A 19,988-nucleotide genomic window follows, 5' to 3' on the forward strand; every position below is an offset into this window, starting at 1 on the left:
ATCATCTGAAGGTTACTGGGTTTTTTTTTTTTTTTAAATCCAAACATTTTCAGCTACTCATTTTCGATTAAATGGAACATAATTATATGATTAGACTCAGATGAGTTACAGGGAAATTCACCGATCTAATTGAAACTAAAAATAATTGGAAAGCCTATCTATGATGCCCCAAACTGTAAGAAGTATATACTTTGGCTTTATCAGTGACTTTGCACTGAAAATTATTCTGGGCCTGCAAAAGCAAAAGCTCATTATAGAGAATGGTATTGCAGAGTTTTACTACATATTCTGGGTCCATATACCAAATTAATAAAGAACATCATTCTGGATCCCTCCAAGTTATATTTCATATTTTACTTTGCAAATTACTTCAAAATTCATTCTTCTATCTTGGCATGAGATTAGTTCAGCCACCTAAAGGCTATCAGCAGTCTCTTTGAGTGACAGGGTTCTCAATTTTAATTTGCACTTCAAAGCATCAGTTTGTAGTTAAGAGAAACCAAAGACCCTTCCGGAGTCCATTCTACCTTACTGGAGATAGTTTCCGGGCAATGCAGTGCTTGAATGTTGCTTGTACTCACTGTCAACTTTCATAGGTCTTCATTTCCCTCTGACCCATCTCAGTGTCTTAGATAGTGATAGGAAAATATATGAAGCTCTCCTCATACTGCCATATACTACTCCTGGTTGTCATCTAGTTCTAGAGAGGAGAGTATAAAATCCCCAGGGAGAAGCTTGGCTTCTTATCACAGGTAGAGACTGACATACTCAAAGGATGACTTTCTTCCTCATCACTTTTACAGTTTGGCTTTTAGGACAGAGTCCCTCTCTAATAGCCACTACAAGTTTGTTTGTTATTTGGTTTTTAATCAAAAAGAATTATTGTTTTTTCTAGCTTGAGATTTGGACTTATCCTCAAGCAATTACTTAGTTCAGGAATTAGCTGCTGAATGGTCAAAAAATCTTGTTGAGAAGGAAATTAGTGCAAGTAAAATATGGTTAGTGAAAGTATTAGTAATGAAGTACATGGGATATAAAAAATGAAAAATAATAATATAATACATTTCATTAAGTGGTCTTGTAGAAAACAAGTGTGGACAAAGGGACATGAGTAATTGTTCATTAATGAAAAAGTTCATTAATTGTTCATTAATCTATAAAGCATAGTTGCTTTGTTTTTTTGGATATTTTATTTATTTATTTATTTATTTATTTGGGGGAGAGAGAGAGCATGAGAGCAAGGCGAGGGGCACAGGGAGAGGCAGATGCTTAACCAACTGAGTCATCCAGGTTTCCTATTTTTTAAATATAGTATAAAAAAAATCAGTAGATATAGGGAGTGGATAGTCATGAGCCAGAAAGTTACAGAAACATGTAGGAAGTGTCATAGTAAGAAAGTATCAGGTAGAATGGATTGCTAATGATACGTTGCCAAATGTGGTGTAGCTAAAAGCCTCCTTAGAAGATAACTGACAAGGTAGACTTGATCTCTTATCTGCTAGAATAATGATACCCTCCATGTCCCCACCAAATGTGACAGGATGCGAGTTAAGAAAGCAAATGATAAACTAAGGAGAAGTTTAATAAATTAATAAAATAGATCTTAAAAGATGTATATGTGATAAGAACTAGGGCCATGTGAAGAATTAGAAATGTAGGAGCTTAGAAAAGAAAGAAAACCTGTCAATCAATCAATCCGATTAATCTATTGTTTTACACATTCGAGTGGGCTATATTTAATTAAACTAAAACTTGTGTAGGGTTTAAGTTTGAATTTGAGAACATTTTATCTCTCAAGAAAACTCCAATCAATTAGTAGTGGCTACTTGAATTGTTTTATGGGGATGTATTGTGAAGCCAATTTCAAGCCTGGTGAGAGTGTCATAATCAATTACTTATATCTGCAGTGATCATGAGAATGTCTGAGTGATCTTACCTTGAATAAGACCTTTCAAAATAGATGGTCCTTATTTAAGCCAGGGCTCAGATTAGGGCTGAAAATTTTTAGGGCTCCTAATGTCAAGCAGATATTGGGTTTAATGATGAATTGATGGCCTGTGCATGTATATTCTAGGAACTAAATAAATATAAAAGACAACCTGAACCCAAACTTGAAGAAGAACGTGGACTTACATTAAATCAGATGATTCTTGGCTTGGGATCAAAAAATTGAGGTGAAAAATTCAGAATGTTCTGGCTGGGGAAAGCTGAGAATGCTGTAAATGAGTGTTTCTTTTGGGGTTTCTGGTTTATACATCTTCCTCTTGGATTTTGGAATATAATCCAAAAAGATTTTGTTGGCTTAGGGTAAGCCATTGAGTATGCTCACTGGGTTTTTATAACATCGTACCTCCCAGTCAAAAGAGAATTGCTTGGGGAGATAATAATTTCTTTGATGGTTTGCTTTTTCAAAGATAGGCTTATAGAGAAAACAGGCACAGTCATAGATTGCTTCTGAATATTGGACAAAATTATGCAATTTGAGAATTTGTAGGCCAAAGTGATTCAGTAGGAACTTCTGGTTTGGGGGCTATTGTGGATTTTTAAAACCAAAAGATACATTAATGAAAGGAAATGATGGATGCAACATTTCTCATTGCAACTTCAGTCAGAATCCAAGGTCCTAGCTGCCTGCTGGAGCAGGTAATAGACAGAAGTTCTAGCTTAGAGATACTGACTTTCTATAAAACAGAGGCAAGTTTTAAAAATGGAAGGCTAGAAAACCAAGCAGGGTAATTGTGAATGAGGTAGGAATCCAGTTAACAGTGCACTCTAATCAAAGGACTGGTGGCATTGGATTGATGGGCAATGTCATGAGGTTCCTTCTATTTCTCTACCTGGGTTCAATTATAAGGCTGGTTAAAACATATGCAAGAAAGCTCTGACCAGGCTCAGAATCGAGAGTTAGAAAGACATAAAGAAAATAATCTTCCAGAAATTTCAAGTTCTATTCATATTTTAAAGTTCTCTGTAAATATACTTTTAACAATCTCTTTGTAAGTCTATGCTATTGATTAAGGAAGTTGAAAATGATTTTTGTAATTCTTTAATTGATTGCTCTGCTGGAGATTAAATTCTTCCTACTCAATAGCTGTGAGTGTGGAAAACAGCGTCCTTTTGAGAGAATAAAACGAAACCAAACCTACAATTAATTGGATACAAGAACTAGCCCTGAAGTCCATAGATCCATAGGGATTTAGGAGTGGGGTTTGAAAAACCATGAAACTAATAAAGCTTTAGCATATATTTTGAAAATCTTTTCACAGTAACATTATTTTATAACATCTCGCAGGCACACAACTTGATGAATTTCCTTAACTAAACATATCTTGTGGAATCAGCAACATTGCTAACATCCTGAATGGCCTTTTTTGTGTCCTTTCCAGTCATTAACCCCCTACCAAGGGTACTTGCTACTCTGGCTTCCAACCTGATAGTTATCTTCTGATACTGATACAAGTGGAATTCTATAACAAGGCCTTTTTTGGTCTCCCTTCTTTCTCTTGCCGTTCTACTTGTGAGGTTTATTCATATTATTATGACCAGATGCAGATTGTTCACTGTCATTATTATATAATGTTCCTCTGTGTGATTATGCCATGATTTATCTATTCTACTGTTGAGGAACATTTAGATAGCTTCCAGTGTGAAGCTATTATGAATAGTATGTCTATTGATATTTTGGTACATGTCATTGGTAAATATATGGGTAGACATTTCTATTGGGTATAAACCTAATAATAATGGACTTTCTGGATCATAACTCTAGAACATCTTACCAGTCTGATTATCTCTCTAATTTCAGTGCTCACTCTTTTATCTTTTCAGAATGTCAAAGGAAAGTTTGTGGTTTGAATCTCTCCTCTTTTGGCAACAAAAACAGCAATAATAGATTAAACACTTAACCTTGAAACTAAAAGGATGTATCAGTGCTTGAAAGAAGATAGGTATTTCTGTGGACTAGAAATGGAAACAGCAACAACAACAACAACAACAACAACCAAAAACCAAACCCAAGCTTCAAGCAAGGAGGGACTCTGGGTCTGAAATTGGGAAGAATTTATCTCTTATGGGATGACAGTATTTAAGCGTATCTCAAGCAAGGTAAAGGGCCAGAACTTGTTCACAGCATGAAACCAGGTTTTCCAAAGACCCTGAAAGAAAGTTGTGATTGATAAGTGCCCAGGTTGTGGCTTATATGATGTTGAAAATGTATGGAATTAGGAAAAAAGTATTGTTACTTCTGTGGCAGGGGCTAAATATCAGGAGTTCAAAGTTGCTAGTATTAGACCTATTTCTGCGTGGGAGAGTGGGTAAGAATGCCAGGTAAGGGAAACCCCCAAATTCCTAGAAAAGAATGGGCCTTCAGAGTGGGACTGAAAACAACAACAGCATTAGCAAGAACAGTAACAACAATAATGACAAAAACCCCTTCTCAAGATGAGTCTATAAATCAATACTCCAAAGTATGTACATCAAACAAAGGAAGCCTGCTCCCAAATGAATTAATGGGGGGGGGGAGGGGAGTATGCTCATAAAATGAAAATAAAAGATTTAGAAATGGATGTGAAACATTTGATTAATAAATTCAGAGGTATTAAAGATGAACTGATATCTATAAAGAGGAGCACCCAAAAGTCAAACAATAAGAGATGTATTTGACAATTAACTAATTCCAAATCCTGGAAGTGAAAAATATAGACTCTAATCTGTTCACAGTTGAAGAGAGAATTCAACAAATCAAAAAATGATTGTGAGCTACCTTGATATTAATAAAGTAAGGTGTTGAGAGGAAATGTGAAGGAGAGCCTGTGGAACAGGGAAGGTAGAATAACAGTAACAGCAGTAGACACAGCTTAAGGAAGAGAAAAGAAGGGAATAAAAAAAAATCAATATGCAAAAAAAAAAGTGGCTGCAAATTTTTCAAAAGCAAGAAGACTTGTATAAACTGAATGTTGAAAGAACACACTCATGGTGCAGCAGGATAGAGAGTAAAAAAAAATCACACCAAAATGTTATCTCCAAACTGAAAATATCAAGGATGAAAAAGAAACTTCAAGTGTAAGTATGAAGGAAAGACAAGTTATTTACTCAGCAACTACAATCACAGTAGATGTCTCATCAGCAATGCTAAGTACAATAGGACAAGGAAATGCTATTTTAAAATGCTGAATAAAAGCATCATTCAAGAAGGAGCAGTAAGTTAAGGTATTCCTAGTGATACAAAAGCAAGCAGTCTTTCTTCTTGCAAATACTTTCATAAAGAATTGTTAAAAATGTAGTTCAAAAGGAAGAACAGGTAGATGTTCATAAAGACTTGACTACACTTTAGGTAAGAGGCCATCAGGCTTTGCCAGTTTTATCATCTCTGTGGCGAGTACTCAGTGTAGCTGCTGTAAGGTGAAAGCAGCCAGGGACAGGACATACGGGATGTTGTGGTTGTGTTCTAATAGAACTTTTTTTCCCCCTTCTTTTAATACAAATTACAGGGCAGACCAACTATGGCTCACAGGCGTCATTTGCTGACCACTACTCTACATCAGAAAGAGAGACTTAAAAAGTAAAAAATGCAATTACCTCTTTCTGTGCTGCATCTGGTCTGGTCCTATTCAGTGTCAGAATTAGTATATAAACTGGATAGAGTTCTCAATCTCTGTATTTACAACATCCCTGTGTTTAATTTTACATTATAAGCTTATATCTATTCTGGAATTCAATAATAATATTCACTATCGTGATCATCATTTTTATTTATAACTGTTACTGACAATTTGCATAAATCTCACCTTATCAGAAGGGCTCTCTTGTGGAGAGAGGCCCATTGTGCCCTGAAATACTAGAGTCAGATGGGTCTTCATGGATTTTTGTTCCTTTGGACAGAACCAAAGGGTCTTCTGGGCCGAGTGCCACTTGGAAGGCTTTGTTTGATTACTCAAACGCCTTTTCCTTCACTGCTGTTTCCATCTCTCATTTCAAAGAACCTCACTGCAAAAAAGCAACCTTCGCTCAAGGCTGGATTTAACGGAATGTGTTTGGTCATTTAATTTCTTCTGCCCTTAGATGCAAAAGGGCTATATTCATATTACAGGTTATTGGCAATGTTGGCAACTTTTTTGTTTTGTTTTGTTTTTCAAATGTGTTTTATTTATTTATTTATTTTTTAAATTTTTTATTTTTTATAAACATATATTTTTATCCCCAGGGGTACAGGTCTGTGAATCACCAGGTTTACACACTTCACAGCACTCACCAAAGCACATACCCTCCATAATGGAGGGTATGTCCATAATCCCACCCCCTTCTCCCAACCCCCCTCCCCCCAGCAACCCTCAGTTTGTTTTGTGAGATCAAGAGTCACTTATGGTTTGTCTCCCTCCCAATTCCATCTTGTTTCAATTTTTAAAGTTAATTGATTTCCTGGCACTGAAGATTATACTTCTTTTTTTTTTTTTAAGATTTTATTTATTTGACAGAGAACACAAGTAGGCAGAGAGGCAGGCAGAGAGAGAGAGAGAGAGAGAGAAGCAGGCTTTGCACTGAGCAGAGAGCTCGATTCCAGGACCTGGGATCATGACCTGGGCCGAAGGCAGAGGCTTTAACCCACTGAGCCACCCAGGCGCCCCTGAAGATTATACTTCTAAAAACAGTTTTGTCAGAAGATATATGAAGCAAAAAGCTGCACTTAAGTCCTTAAATCATTCTCAAACTTCACTGTAGCTTGTTCATTCATACAATTTGAGATAGAAACTGGGGACCCAGTGCATGCCTTCTAATGTCAACAAAAAAGATACAATATGACAAGTTTTTTATTCCGTCTGTTTCTAAAAATAAAATTTTTTCCTGGCTATGTATTTAGAAATACTTTCCCGAGAAATGTGTGTTTCTTTAATTCTTTTGCTGACTTTTTTTTCTGACAACATTAACTTTGAAATTTTTTAAAGCAATAGATTTAAGAGTATTAGATTTGGAAGAGACTCCAGATATTTGTCATCCAATATGTTATTTGACATAAAACTCTTCTATAATGTTCTTATTAAGTAGTTACTTAGCTTTTGCTTTATTACCTTGATTACCTCTGATAATGGAGAATTCACTATATCCCCATGATTGCCCATCCTATTCAAGTCCTAATGATTAATTTTTTCTTCTATAAGTGTAATGTTAAATGTTGAATATATATATTATATTATATTATAAATTATTATATATCTATTGGAGATATATATCATATAAATTATTATAAATCTATATATATTAGAGAATTTACACAGAGGGTTGAAAGATAAAATTTGTATAATAGGAATTATATCCAGTGGGATTTTGAATAGTTGTGTCTATGGAGCTCTGAAGCATTAGTAAAATAAAGGTTTGCTTATGTCCTTTATTTTTCCAAAATGATTCAAGAACCCTCAGACAAAAAAAAAGAAAAAAGAATGACAAGCAAGCAAGTGAAAATTAAAGTAGGTGAAGAAAACAGGCTCAATAGAAAAAGAAGGAAAATTTTAAGAAAGGAAAGAATGTCAGCTAGAATTAAGGTTTACCATGAAACTTATGGCATTAAATACTTCATATGACTAACCCAAGGAGCAAAGGAAAGAGAAATACAAGATCATTTACAGTTAAGGAAGAGCTATTGTTTTCCTTGAAGCAAACCATGGGTCTTCATAACAGATACACACTGTGATGTGTTCAACAAAGTACTCACCTATATCTTCCCAACAAACTTCAGCGAATGCTCCCTGCTAACACACCACAGCAATCAAAGAGTAGGTTTGTAAAAGTAGTTCAGTTGTCCTATCAGGAACAAGTATGGCCACTGCTTGGTCGTTAGTCTGGTTTGACTCAGGGATAATTTTGGAATATCCATACGGAGAGATGAACTGAGCAGCCTTCAGTTAATACTCTTTGAAAATTCTGTACCTGAATTTTATATGCATAGAACATCAGAAATTCCAATGTTATATTCCTTAAAATGATTCAAAAGTACAGAATTTTGAAATAGTTTATGAAAGACATACCCAAATTCTTTGAGAATCAACTGGGAAATAGGGAGAGTTGATGTAATTTTATAATAAAAAGACTGGATTAAAAAACTATTGAAGACAAGTGCCTGGGTAGACGATTTTCTTTGAATGAGTTTGCATTTATGCATTTTGGGTGGGCACGTGATACACTATTTCACCATGCTGTCCAGAAATGCTATCTGGAAAATAACCAGCTAACTCTAGACTAGTGGTTTTCAAACTTCAGTATACTAAAGGTTCACCCAGAAACCTTGTCAAATATGCAGATCTCCACATTTTCAAAGATTATAATTTAATAGACTTGTGTGGGACATACAAATCTGAATTTTGCAGGTTATTTGTGCATACATTGGTAAAATATTGTTCTGGGTATGGTCAATCTCTACTCTGGGCCTGAGAATACTATAGTATTAGCCAAAATTATCAGTAGGTTATTATTAACAGATTTTGTTTCATTTGATTTTTTTCCCCTTGGAAGGGGAAGGTTATGTCTCTTTTTTATGTAGGATTTTTATAAAATAATCTTTATACATTTAAAACTGGATATTCAGAGGAAGATAAAGGAGATCCTGGGGTAACAAAAATTTTTCTTAGTTAAGAATTTTCAATGAACCTCTACCTTATGCCACCAAATTGCCAGAGAACAACTTTGTTTTTATACTGTACTAATATAGTTCATTGACTTTTACTATTATTATTCTTGGAAACTTCTTTTTATTGTTCACAGAATGCCTGAGGGAGATTATGTAATTTATAGTTGCATGGTTAAAAGATTGAGAGATACAACCTGTGTCACTAAGTAACTGGAAAAAAAAAAAAAAAAACCCAAAACCAACAGAAAATAAAAACAGGGCATAGCAGGATAAAGGAGGCTGTTTTGCTTCTGGCAATCCACTTATCTCCCTGTATATATTGGTGACAGTGGATCATCTGTCTATCTGCTTGAGTGGCTCAGGTGAGGAATCTGTATATTTGAGCTCTTTTATAATCTTTATTTGCCTTCTTAAAAGCAGAGCTGATAAAAACAATGTCATGCTTATTAAATTCACGCTAAGAGCAATGACTGAATATAATTTTCCTTATCTATCTTAAATTCTGGGTTAATTTTCCTAATCAGTTTCAATGTTCCATTTTTAGAGTCAAATACTGAAAAATGTAGACTTTTCTGACTAAAATAGCAAAACAGGCACTGTATTAGGTTTGGGAGAAAAAGGGATTGAATTAGGACAGATGCTAGCACCAAGGTGTTGGTATCTAGCTGTCGCACCTTGTCACTGGGCTCTCCACTGTTTTATCTCATCCTCTATCACCCCAGGTAATTTTTCATTGTGATAACAAGTCACTGGGTGAAGAAATCACTTCACCAAGTTACTTTCTATTATCAGGGACTTAAAACTGTTATGTTTTGGCAAAAAAGGGTTATTGTGTTTTTATTGTCAGAGTGTAGAAGTAACAAATGAAATCAATTTTTTTAAGGAAAATTTTAGGCAGGGGGGTGGGGGAGAGAAGAAACAGAGTAGGGAATGAAGTGATTATGATTTTCTTTTCAACTAGGGGAAACGTAATCACGGGGGTTTTGTGCTGCTTATGCTGATGTTCTATACTTTCTTTCAAGGTGAGTGAGATGTTGGCAGTTATGTCCAGATAAGAATTTCTGAGAATATTGAATGAGAGGATTTCTTTCATAAGTAAATAGGTAGTTACCTGTTTGAGAATGTCTTCAAATAAAATCTCTTGAAATGGCTTTAGATGTAGTTTGGTTATAGTTTTTGTAGAAAAGCCAAGTCTAAAAAAACACCGAACAATCAAGAGTTAAAGAGGGGGGTTCTCTTCTAGCTGGGTGGCAGGAAGTAACTTTAGACCGAGGAGTAATAAATGATTTTAACAGCTACCGTTACTGAGAAAGTTTGAAATGTATTTAAATCTTTTTCTAATTTATGTATTATCTACTTTAGTATTTTCAGCGACTTTGTTTTTTGTTTGTTTGTTTTTTTGTGTGTATTTATTTGTTTTACTAACTTGTCTTATTTAAAAGTCAACCAAACAAAACCATGAATTCAGAAAGATGTCTTACATATATTTGCCTGTATTTGCCATCTAGGGGTTGTTTGGTAATTAGAACAAAAGACACCACTGGTTTAACTATGTAAGGGATGCAAGAGGGAAGAGTTGTAGACAGATGGGTTTTAAGATGAAATTAATTCATGCCGAACATGGCCTCTTCAACTGACACTCTTTTTTTTTTTTAAATTTAATTATTTATTTGACAGACAGAGATCACAAGATCATAAGCAGGCAGAGAGGCAAGCAGAGAGAGAGGAAGGGAAGCAGGCTCCCTGCTGAGCAGAGAGCCAGATGCGGGGCTTGATCCCAGGACCCTGAGATCATGACCTGAGCCGAAGGCAGAGGCTTAACCCACTGAGCCACCCAGGCGCCCCTCAACTGACACTCTTCATGAATATATGAAAATTATGACTTTCCAGATTGACTTCTCTGTTCATTCATTTTCTTTTTTTGTAGAGGACATTTCTTCTCTATACAAGCTTTGTCTCTACTCAATATTCATTTCAGATCCTTCCCCAAAACCTCTGCCCTGCTGGGAGGCTTCCCTGGGTCACTCCTCCCGAGTCTGACCATCCTTTGAACTCTTCTGTAACAATATATTCCGTGTACGGTAATTTAATGGCTTTTTGCTGTCTCTGGGATTACGCAGAAAACGCGTCCCAAGGACATACAAATGTAGTTGCTCCGTTTGCAGTGTAGCGGCTCTTTTTAGAGTGGAGAAGTGTGAGATGAGTACCTAACCAGGGATCAGGATGCCTGGCTGATAGTCCACCTAATTTCCCTAGTTAGCCGTGGAAGTTGGGCTCGTCAGGCATCTCTCCGGCATGTTGAAAGATGAACTGAAACATTAAAAATGGTAAAAGTTTTTAAAGAGGTTTAAAAATAGATTTGATTTGGGCAGTGCCAAAATTTGTGTAATTTAAAAACCACACCTGGGCGCCTGGGTGGCTCAGTGGGTTAAGCCTCTGCTTTCGGCTCAGGTCATGATCTCGGGTTTCTGGGATCCAGCCGCGCATCGGGCTCTCTGCTCCGCAGGGAACCTGCTTCCCCCCCCCCCCACCCCTCTGCCTTGCTGCCTACTTCTGGTCTCTGTCTGTCAAATAAATAAATAAAATCTCAAAAAATAAAAATAAAAATAACCACACAGTGAGTGGTTAGGAGAGGAAGGTGCACGGGAGACAGGGAAAAGAGCGCTAGAGAGAGGAAGCAAATAAACGAAACTTCCCACAGCTATGGCTGAAAGCCTTCTTGGCTGTTGGAGATTGTTTCTTAGCCGGGGTGGAGGGCGGGGGGTGGTGGTGGTGGTGTGTCGGGGGGAGGGGTGTGTGTGGGGGGGGTGTGGGGGGGAGGGGTGTGTGTGTGTGTGTGTGTGTGTGTGATGGGAGGCTGTTTGTGATTGGTTGTTTCTTGGATGGGGGTGCTTATGGGAGAGTGTTTGTGATTGGTTATTGCCTCAGCATTTTGTTTGCATGCACCGCCCCGACGTTAGCACCTGCTCCCTTTAAAGGCTTTCCGGTTGAGTTTAACAGAGGTAGCTCTTCGTCACAGGTGAGGAAAAGGGTGCGTGTGTTCTGTAACCAATAAGGTGCAGTGTAAGTGCGAAGCCTCCTGCTTTTCGGCTTCCGTAATCTGCAGCAAAAGCCTCCTGGGCGCGTGGCCTGTACAATCCCTCAGAACCTTGTTCTCCGGAAGCCACGCGCTTGAGTGAATGTCACGCTGCCGCCATCTTGATAGGCTTAACAATTCTGTCTTCTAACTTGTGCTTTGTAAATGAAGGTCAGTGGGAAAATGGAGCACAGGAGGAAGCAAACAAAATATGCATAAGACGCATGTCCGAAGCTCCTTGCCACCTAAATTACATTCAGCGCAGAATCTCCTGATACTTGGGGTTTAGGTTATACTCAGAGCCCCTAGGAGGGATCATATTAAGACGAGGCTGAGTAAGTGGTGGCCAGGGGTGGGGTAGAAACAAGCCTGGTGCAGAAAGAATACAGTGATGGCCTTTTAAAAAATCCATAAGCAGCCAAGGAACTCGAGCATACCCTTACTTCCGTACCTCTTTGCGATAGACCATTTACATTGAAAATAATAAAGTGAAAGGAATAATAGGGCTTCCTGTATTTTGTCCTCCGCCCCCCACCACCCCATTCTGGTTCTTCCTTACACGTCAGTCAGTCAAAGGTAGGGTGTAGAGTGTAGGCACATTGAGACGTGAGGGAAAAGTGCTAGTGGTGATTGTACAATGGCTTGAGCATACTAAGACCACTGAATTATATTCTTAGAAACAGCTAAGATAGTGAATTTTATGTTAACGCATATTTAACTACAACTAAAAATACTAGAAATTAGTTTAAAGAAGTGGTAGAATAAACCAGTTGAGTCGCTTTTGTGGAATGTTTCCCCTGTTCTGGTGAGAATGACATACATATACATGTGCAAGCTGAGGTATAAAAATTGCATTATGGGGCGCCTGGGTGACTCAGTGGGTTAAGCCGCTGCCTTCGGCTCAGGTCATGATCTCAGAGTCCTGGGATCGAGTCCCGCATCGGGCTCTCTGCTCGGCAGAGAGCCTGCTTCCCTCTCTCTCTCTCTGCCTGCCTCTCCGTCTACTTGTGATTTCTCTCTGTCAAATTAATAAATAAAATCTTTTTAAAAAATTGCATTATTTTGTGATGCTGCATATGAGTTAAATCCTCTCATTCTTGTTTAAAGTGTCATTGCAAAGTATGAAGTGAATGGTAAAATTAAAATTGTAATTTAAAACATTTATAATTATGTTAAATAGCAAATAATAAACAACAAAAAGTTTAGAGAGAGACTGCAGAGGAATGGAAAAAAATACGATTTTATTTTTTAGAGGCATTGTTTTTTTTTTTTTCCCCCTCTTATTAAACAAGGGGCCCCACATTTTCATTTTGCGCTGGGCCCTGCAAAAAACATGTAGCTAATCCTGTTAACCTGTATTATATTTATATCGGTGAGGAATGTTTTGGAAAATGTGAAGAATGCAGATAACCCTGCATACATAGTTTTGTGAGGACCAGGTGCCTAGTAGAACGCTCAAAATAGAGATGTACACTTTCGAGCCTTTAACCCATGTCATGTTGTTAACAAGCTTATTCTGTGAGTGCTATCGTATTGGTTTTTTCTTTGATTCATTTCTTGATATATTTGCTATTTGAGAAACATATTCAGCATCTCAGCCTGGCATTAATCAGTGACAACATTTAACAGTGAAAAGCTAATGAAGCAGAAAGGATTTTAATTGTTCCTAACCATCTTTTCACTTTCACTAATTGCTTTGTGGGTTTTCCATACATCTTCTTTAGTTGAAAGAGTTCTCAAAAAGACAGGAATAAAGAAACAGTTTTAAATTCTCACATGCCTTTTCAAGTTGTTCTTACCAATTCCATAGCAATAGAAAGAAAAAAATGTTTCCTGCAGCTGTGAAGACCCCTCAGTGCTAAGTTAGACATTGGAGGTTGGTCTGCCTCCATTTTAATCACTCTCTCCATCTGTAGTTCCTTTTTAATAACTTTTTCTTTAGAACTTATGTCTTTAAATCCTATGCTAATATTATCAGGTTATTGATTACTGACAGAAAGAAGAAAGGAACACTTAATAGTTCCTTTCTTCACTACATTTCAGTTATTCTATTTTATTCCGTCCGCTCCTCCTTTTCTGCACCTATATCACCAACTCAAGTGCCTGTTATCTTCAAAGCTTGTTTGAGACCTGTGAAACAGCTTCAGGGAACCAGGCAGATACTGAACCTTAGAATCTTGCTGTGTTTTTTTTTTTTTTTTTTTTTTTTTTAAGTGAAAGGGTTGGGAAAATCCACTCTGTTGCCCACTTGGTAGGTCATTCTGAACTTAGGCTGTTATTTTTATTTTCAAGGGATATAAAATATGCTTTGATATTAAGAAAGGTCCTATTGTTCTTCTGTCAATAGAACCTGCCCTTTGAATTGTATTTCCAGTTGAAGCAGTGATCCGTCCACATACCCTTTCATGATCTACTTTGGGACCAACAGCTGGCTTGAAAGGTACACTTACTGGGGTGGTGGGTGCAGTTCAGTCTGAAGCTGAGAAACAGATTGTCCACAAGCCAGCTTTATTAGAACCTGGTTCCTGTTCCACTAAAATGCTCTACTTTGATATCACCAAACCTAATGGACACTTTCCTGCACTTGGATTTACTTTGTAGCATTTGAACACTGACACCTGCTTTTTCTTCTTTTGGTTTCTAGGTCATTTTTTTTCTTTTTAATTCTTTCTCTTTATGATTGTCTTTTTTCAGTTGCTTCTTTCCTCTACCAGTTCCTCTTAAGTGCCAATGTTCTATAATGCTTGATTCTCAGCCCTGTTTTCCTTTTCCTTTATCCTATTTTCACTTGATGATCTCATTCAAAACCAGGGATTCAACTGCTAGGTCTAGACTGTTGACCTGTTTTCAGCCTAGATTTCTTTCTTGAGTTTTCTATATTTTCATTGTATCAATTAAGAACTGTGTCAGTGGTAACTAACAGGAAATCTGACAAATAGCTGAAAAAAACGGCATGCTTTTTCTCACACACTTAATAAGTCCAGACATTGTCATTCCTTGGCTTTTGCAGAAGAACTTCTAATCATTAATGAGTCAAGTTTCATCTGTCTTTCTGCTCCAGAACTTTCAGCTTTTGTCCTAATGCTTGTTTCTTCCTAGTCATGTGGCTGCTGTGTCTGCTAGTATCATATCTGTGTTCCAGAAAGGGAACATGGAGGAACTGATAAGTAGTTGAGTCTCTTTTTTTATGAGAAAGCAAAATATTCACTAAAAATTCCACCAAGCATGTGTTCAGATATATTTCTGATGAAATGTTACTTGGCTATCTATAATCTTAGCGTGGACTGTAAAATTAATTATTAAGCTTTCTTCTCCTATGATGGAGATAGATGAGTATATAGTTATGGATAGCTCATCTACAGTTTGGGGTCCCAATCCATTCTTGGTCCATCTGTTTTCATACTCAACATCTCTCACTGGATATTCCACATATGCCTTAAGCTCAGCCTATAGATTTTTGGGAAGGAAGTAAAATTTGGAAAAGGGAATGGCAAATGGCAAGTTCCCTGTTTTTGTGGTTTTAGTCTGGGGATGAAATTCATGTCTATGTGTAGGGCAGTTGAAACTTCTCTAGAAAACCTGTTGCCTCTATGACCAGAGGAATAGAGGACAGAATCTATGGCAGCTACAGCTGATGGGAAGCTGAGAGGAGAAAGCCAGAAAATGGAAGCCCTAGGTTTTTGTGGAGACTCAAGCTTACAACATTATAAAAGAAAATGGTATGTAGGATTTTGTAAATTGACTGATGCCTGTGTCACTAGAAGGGTTCAGTGAAATTCAAGGGTCTGAGGGTGATTGTAAGAGAGTCAGGTGGACTTTCCTAGAAATCCTAGCACTTTAACTGGATTCTGAAGGATCTGATTGTATTTATTATCATTATTTGTAATAATTGTATTTATTATCATTTATTATCATGTATGTATTTTCATCATTTTCCCAGAGAAGGGTGACGAAGATGCATGTCCATTGAGCCATCAGAATCAATAATACTGTTGGCCCCTGCTGCTTAAAGCTCAGGGAGAACAATATGGGGATGCCTATAGACGTTCCTAGAGGGAAGGTGTGAGTCCCAAGGGCGTGTGGGAAACTCTTTAGAAATAATAAATGCTTGAAGACTTCTAGACAGAGAATGATGGAAGTGTCTGATTAACTCTCTCTTCTTTAATTAGTGACAATGTAAGTGCATATAAATTAACAAGTTGCTGGAAGGTAAAAGAAAGCAAGGTAAGGACTCAGGAGAGAGAGAAACACTGAACATTGCATTTATTTGTCAGAGAGTATGGGTGCTGATGGTAATGTGTGAACTCCACCTAAATGTCATTCTGGCTTAGACCACGCATGTAAGGACTTAATTGAGATTTAATTTGCCATCCGCTGCAGGTGAAACAGAGTTGGAGTTTGTATCTAATCAAATTAACTGCTTGCATTTTCTGCTAAATCAAAAACATGAAGATTTTTCACAGCAATATAACAAAATCTAGGGACTCCACAACACAAATTTTGTGATTCTTAGAATATGATCCATTTTTGCTTAAAACATGAAGAACTAGGAAAAATTGGCCATTTTCAGGGGGAAAAACAATCAGTTGAGGTGAAGTGTTGGGTGATCCATATTTTTTTTTAAAAATTTCAGACAAGCTTTAAGTAGTTAATTATATGTATGCCCAATTCAGTAATGAAAGAAAAGTTAGGCTATCTCAGAAGATGAATGGGAAATATAAAAAGTGAAAAATGGGAATTCTTGGGTTGAAAAATAGAATATCTGAAACTTTAAAAAATTACTGCATGGGCTTAGTAGTATAATAAATATGATTGAGCCAGTGAATTTGGAAGAAATAAACCCTAAAGATGAGAGATCAAATATATTAAAAAATAGGAGTTTTAAAGACTTGTTAAAAAAGTTCAACAAACTTTATAGTTAATCTGAATAGAATGAAAGGAGAAAGAGAATGGATCAGGAAATATAAAAAGAAGAAGTAATGCCCAAAACTTCCAAAAGTTTTTTAATGGATATGGGATCCCTATGGGCAAAATAGGTGGACAGCCAAGAAAGCTACTGTTAAATACCCTTTTTAAAATACTGATGAATAATTTTAATATTGCAAGAATAGATGAGCTGAGGATGGTTTTCCCAATAAAAAGCCATGATCCTTTTAACAGTTGCCTGAGACAGTTTACAGACCCAGAAACCACTACCAATGTGGTAGCATTGTCCATAGAAAGGATCCTATAAAACCAATGGCAAATATTTATTGTAATGATGTCCCAAAAGGATCTGTAGCTATTTTCTTGGGTAGATGTACCCTGTGGAAAGAGGAATTCCCAGACATTTTGAAGACTATCAGACATAGAGTTTAAGTTGAGATTCATATCTGAAAACTGGAGTAAACATCATTGATTGACACCAGGAGTAGAAACTTTTGGAGGCCATGTAGTGAATGGAGTCCTGGCCCAAATCTGGCTTGTAGTAAGTTTACTGGGTCCATATACCCAATCAGTAATCATCCCCCTGGTCTCTGAATGTATAAATGGAACTAATGTAGTTGGCAGTAAGAATAACTGCTACTTTGAGTTCTTGAGCTGTGGGGAAATAACAAGAATTGTGAGAAAGTCTGCCCTCCTTTCATGTGGTGAGAAATAAAACATAGTATCTCATCCTTCTTGTAGGTGTGTGGAAGAAGGGTTGGCAGAAATTGGTGCCATCTTTAAGAGTTTCAAGGATGCAGGAGTGGTATTACCTATTGTATATCCATTTAATTTATCAGTCTGGCTCCTGCAGAAATCACAAGACTATTGAAGAATAACCATAGACTTAACTATAAGCTTTTTTTTTTTTTTAAGATTTTATTTATTTACTTGAGAGAGAGAGACAGTGAGAGAGAGCATGAATGAGGAGAAGGTCAGAGAGAGAAGCAGACTCCCCATGGAGCTGGGAGTCCGATGCGGGACTCAATCCCGGGACTCCAGGATCATGACCTGAGCCGAAGGCAGTCGTCCAACCAACTGAGCCACCCAGGCGTCCAGACTTAACTATAAGCTTAAACAAGTTGAAGCCCTAGTCATACATGCTGCATTAGATGTGGTATCTATTACTTGAGCAAATTAATATGGGTAAAGGCTTATGGTACACATTCTTTTTTATTCCAGTCAGCAAAAAGGATAAAACAATTAATATGAACATGGAACAGACAAAAATATTCACACAGAATTTTGTTCTAGGGTTCTGTTAACTCTTTCATGTCTAAGATTTCTTGGATAGGGCACAAAGATATGAACTATAAAGAAAAAAGACAATGAATTGGATATTATTAAAATTAAAAAGTTTTGTCTTTTAGAGAAACCATTAAGAGAGTGAAACTCAAGATGAAGAATGGAAGGACATATTCACAATAACACATTTGATAGAGAATTTAAGTCCGGAATAGGCATAGAACTTCTGTAACTCAAAAATACAACAAACATGTCCTCTCCTCAACACAGATAATTGGTTAAAATATTTGAACCAACACCTCACTGATAAAGATACCTAAATGGACAAAAGCACATGAAGGAATGCTCAACATCATTAGCTATCAAGGAAATGCTAATTAAAACTACAATGAGATATTACTATAGAAAGTTGATAAGTTGATAAGAAAGTTGTTAAGTTGATAAAACGATTATTAGAAAGTTGGTAAGACCCAACTGTTGGTGATGATGCAGAGCAATTGAAATTCTCATACATGTCTGGTGCAAATACAAAATTATAGGGCTGCTTTGGAAAACTTACAGTTTCTTAAGATCTTAAACATACACCTACCTTATAAGCCATATATTCCACACCCAAGTATTTTTGTAGCAGCTTTATTTACATTAACACCAAATGGAAGCAACCACTTGTTCCCCACCTGCAAATCCAACTACTGTGTAGAGACAATGAGTAGTAGTAGATTGATGGCTGCCTGGTGCTGGGTTGGGAGGGAGGGATAAGTTAAAAAAGAAATTTGGGAGGATGCCAGAAGTGTTCTGATCTTAATTATAGTGGTATTTATGCAGCTTTCCAGGGCTGTCGTAAGTCATTGAATTGTATACTTCAAATGAGTATACAAATTGATTTTTAAAAATCTATAGTGATTTCCAATATCTTTATGTTAAAGGGCAGATTTGCTGGTTAACCTAAAAATTCTTTTCAATTCAGCCTCACAGCTAATTGTTCTTGTCTCAACTGCTGACACTTTTCCATATAAAGCACAATTACTAACCTTCCCAAGTGTGTCATGCTCCTGCCCTGCTTTCCAGAGCTCCAGTCCTCCATTTTCTATCAGCGTAGCTTTTGCTGATTCTTTAAGAATCAGCTCATGCATCATCATCTCCAGGAGATCTTCACTGGTTCCTTCCCCTGAATTGATGACTGTCTTGGATGCTTTCATTACCTGCTCTCTGGTGCTCCTCCTCTCCAACCCAGCCCACAGCCTCAGCACTCACCTGTCATGTGACAGGCTGTGCTACTCTTGGCTTCCTTCTTCTGTAGTCTGCTCTCTACATTTTAAATTCTGTGAGGACAGAGATTACACTGTAGTCCTCTTTCTGTCTTCAGTGTCTGGCAGAGAGTAGATACTTAGGTGTTTAGTAAATACTTGCTGAGTGATTAGGCATTTTACATCATTATTATTTGCAGTTTCAAGGCAATGGGACAATGTAAGAAACTTCTGGAGGGGGAGGCTTTATGTCTGAATGTTGTGGAAAGTAACAGGATTACTTTATGACCTCTGCTTCATTCTTCCATACACTTTCTTTTTGTACTATAAAACTACTCTTTTGGTAGAAACTGGAAATAGAACTTCATTATGGTTCTCTACTTAGAGTAACTCTTCTTTTTCACAGCAAAGGCTCACTGTCAAGTGGCTCCCAGGTCTTCAGAGCACCCTTTCATCATGCTGAAATATGGCTGGCCTCCTGTGCCTTCTCTCCCCAGGCATTGCTCTTATTTCTCCCCAGGCATTGCTCTTATTTCTTATTCCCCAGACCTGGTACTCGTCTGTCCCATTATTCAGTCATTTCTGTTCTTGTTTGAAACGTCATGCCTTTTTTTTTTTTTTTTTAAACAGGTTGCTTTAAAAAAATAAAGAAAGAAAGAATAATGAGATTTCAGGCCTAATACATATAAAGAGCGGTACCTGATTAGGCTGAGAATTAACGTGTTTTGGAACCTCCTAATTTTTTAGGAGCTCAAGAGTTGCATAAAATTGTGGTAGAATGTACAACTTTAGGATAGCCAAGGCCTTTTGGTTGCTGGATGTGAAAAACTCTAGGCTT

This window comes from Mustela lutreola, chromosome 4 (genome assembly GCF_030435805.1).
Source record: "Mustela lutreola isolate mMusLut2 chromosome 4, mMusLut2.pri, whole genome shotgun sequence".
In the NCBI taxonomy this organism is placed as follows: Eukaryota; Metazoa; Chordata; class Mammalia; order Carnivora; family Mustelidae; genus Mustela; species Mustela lutreola.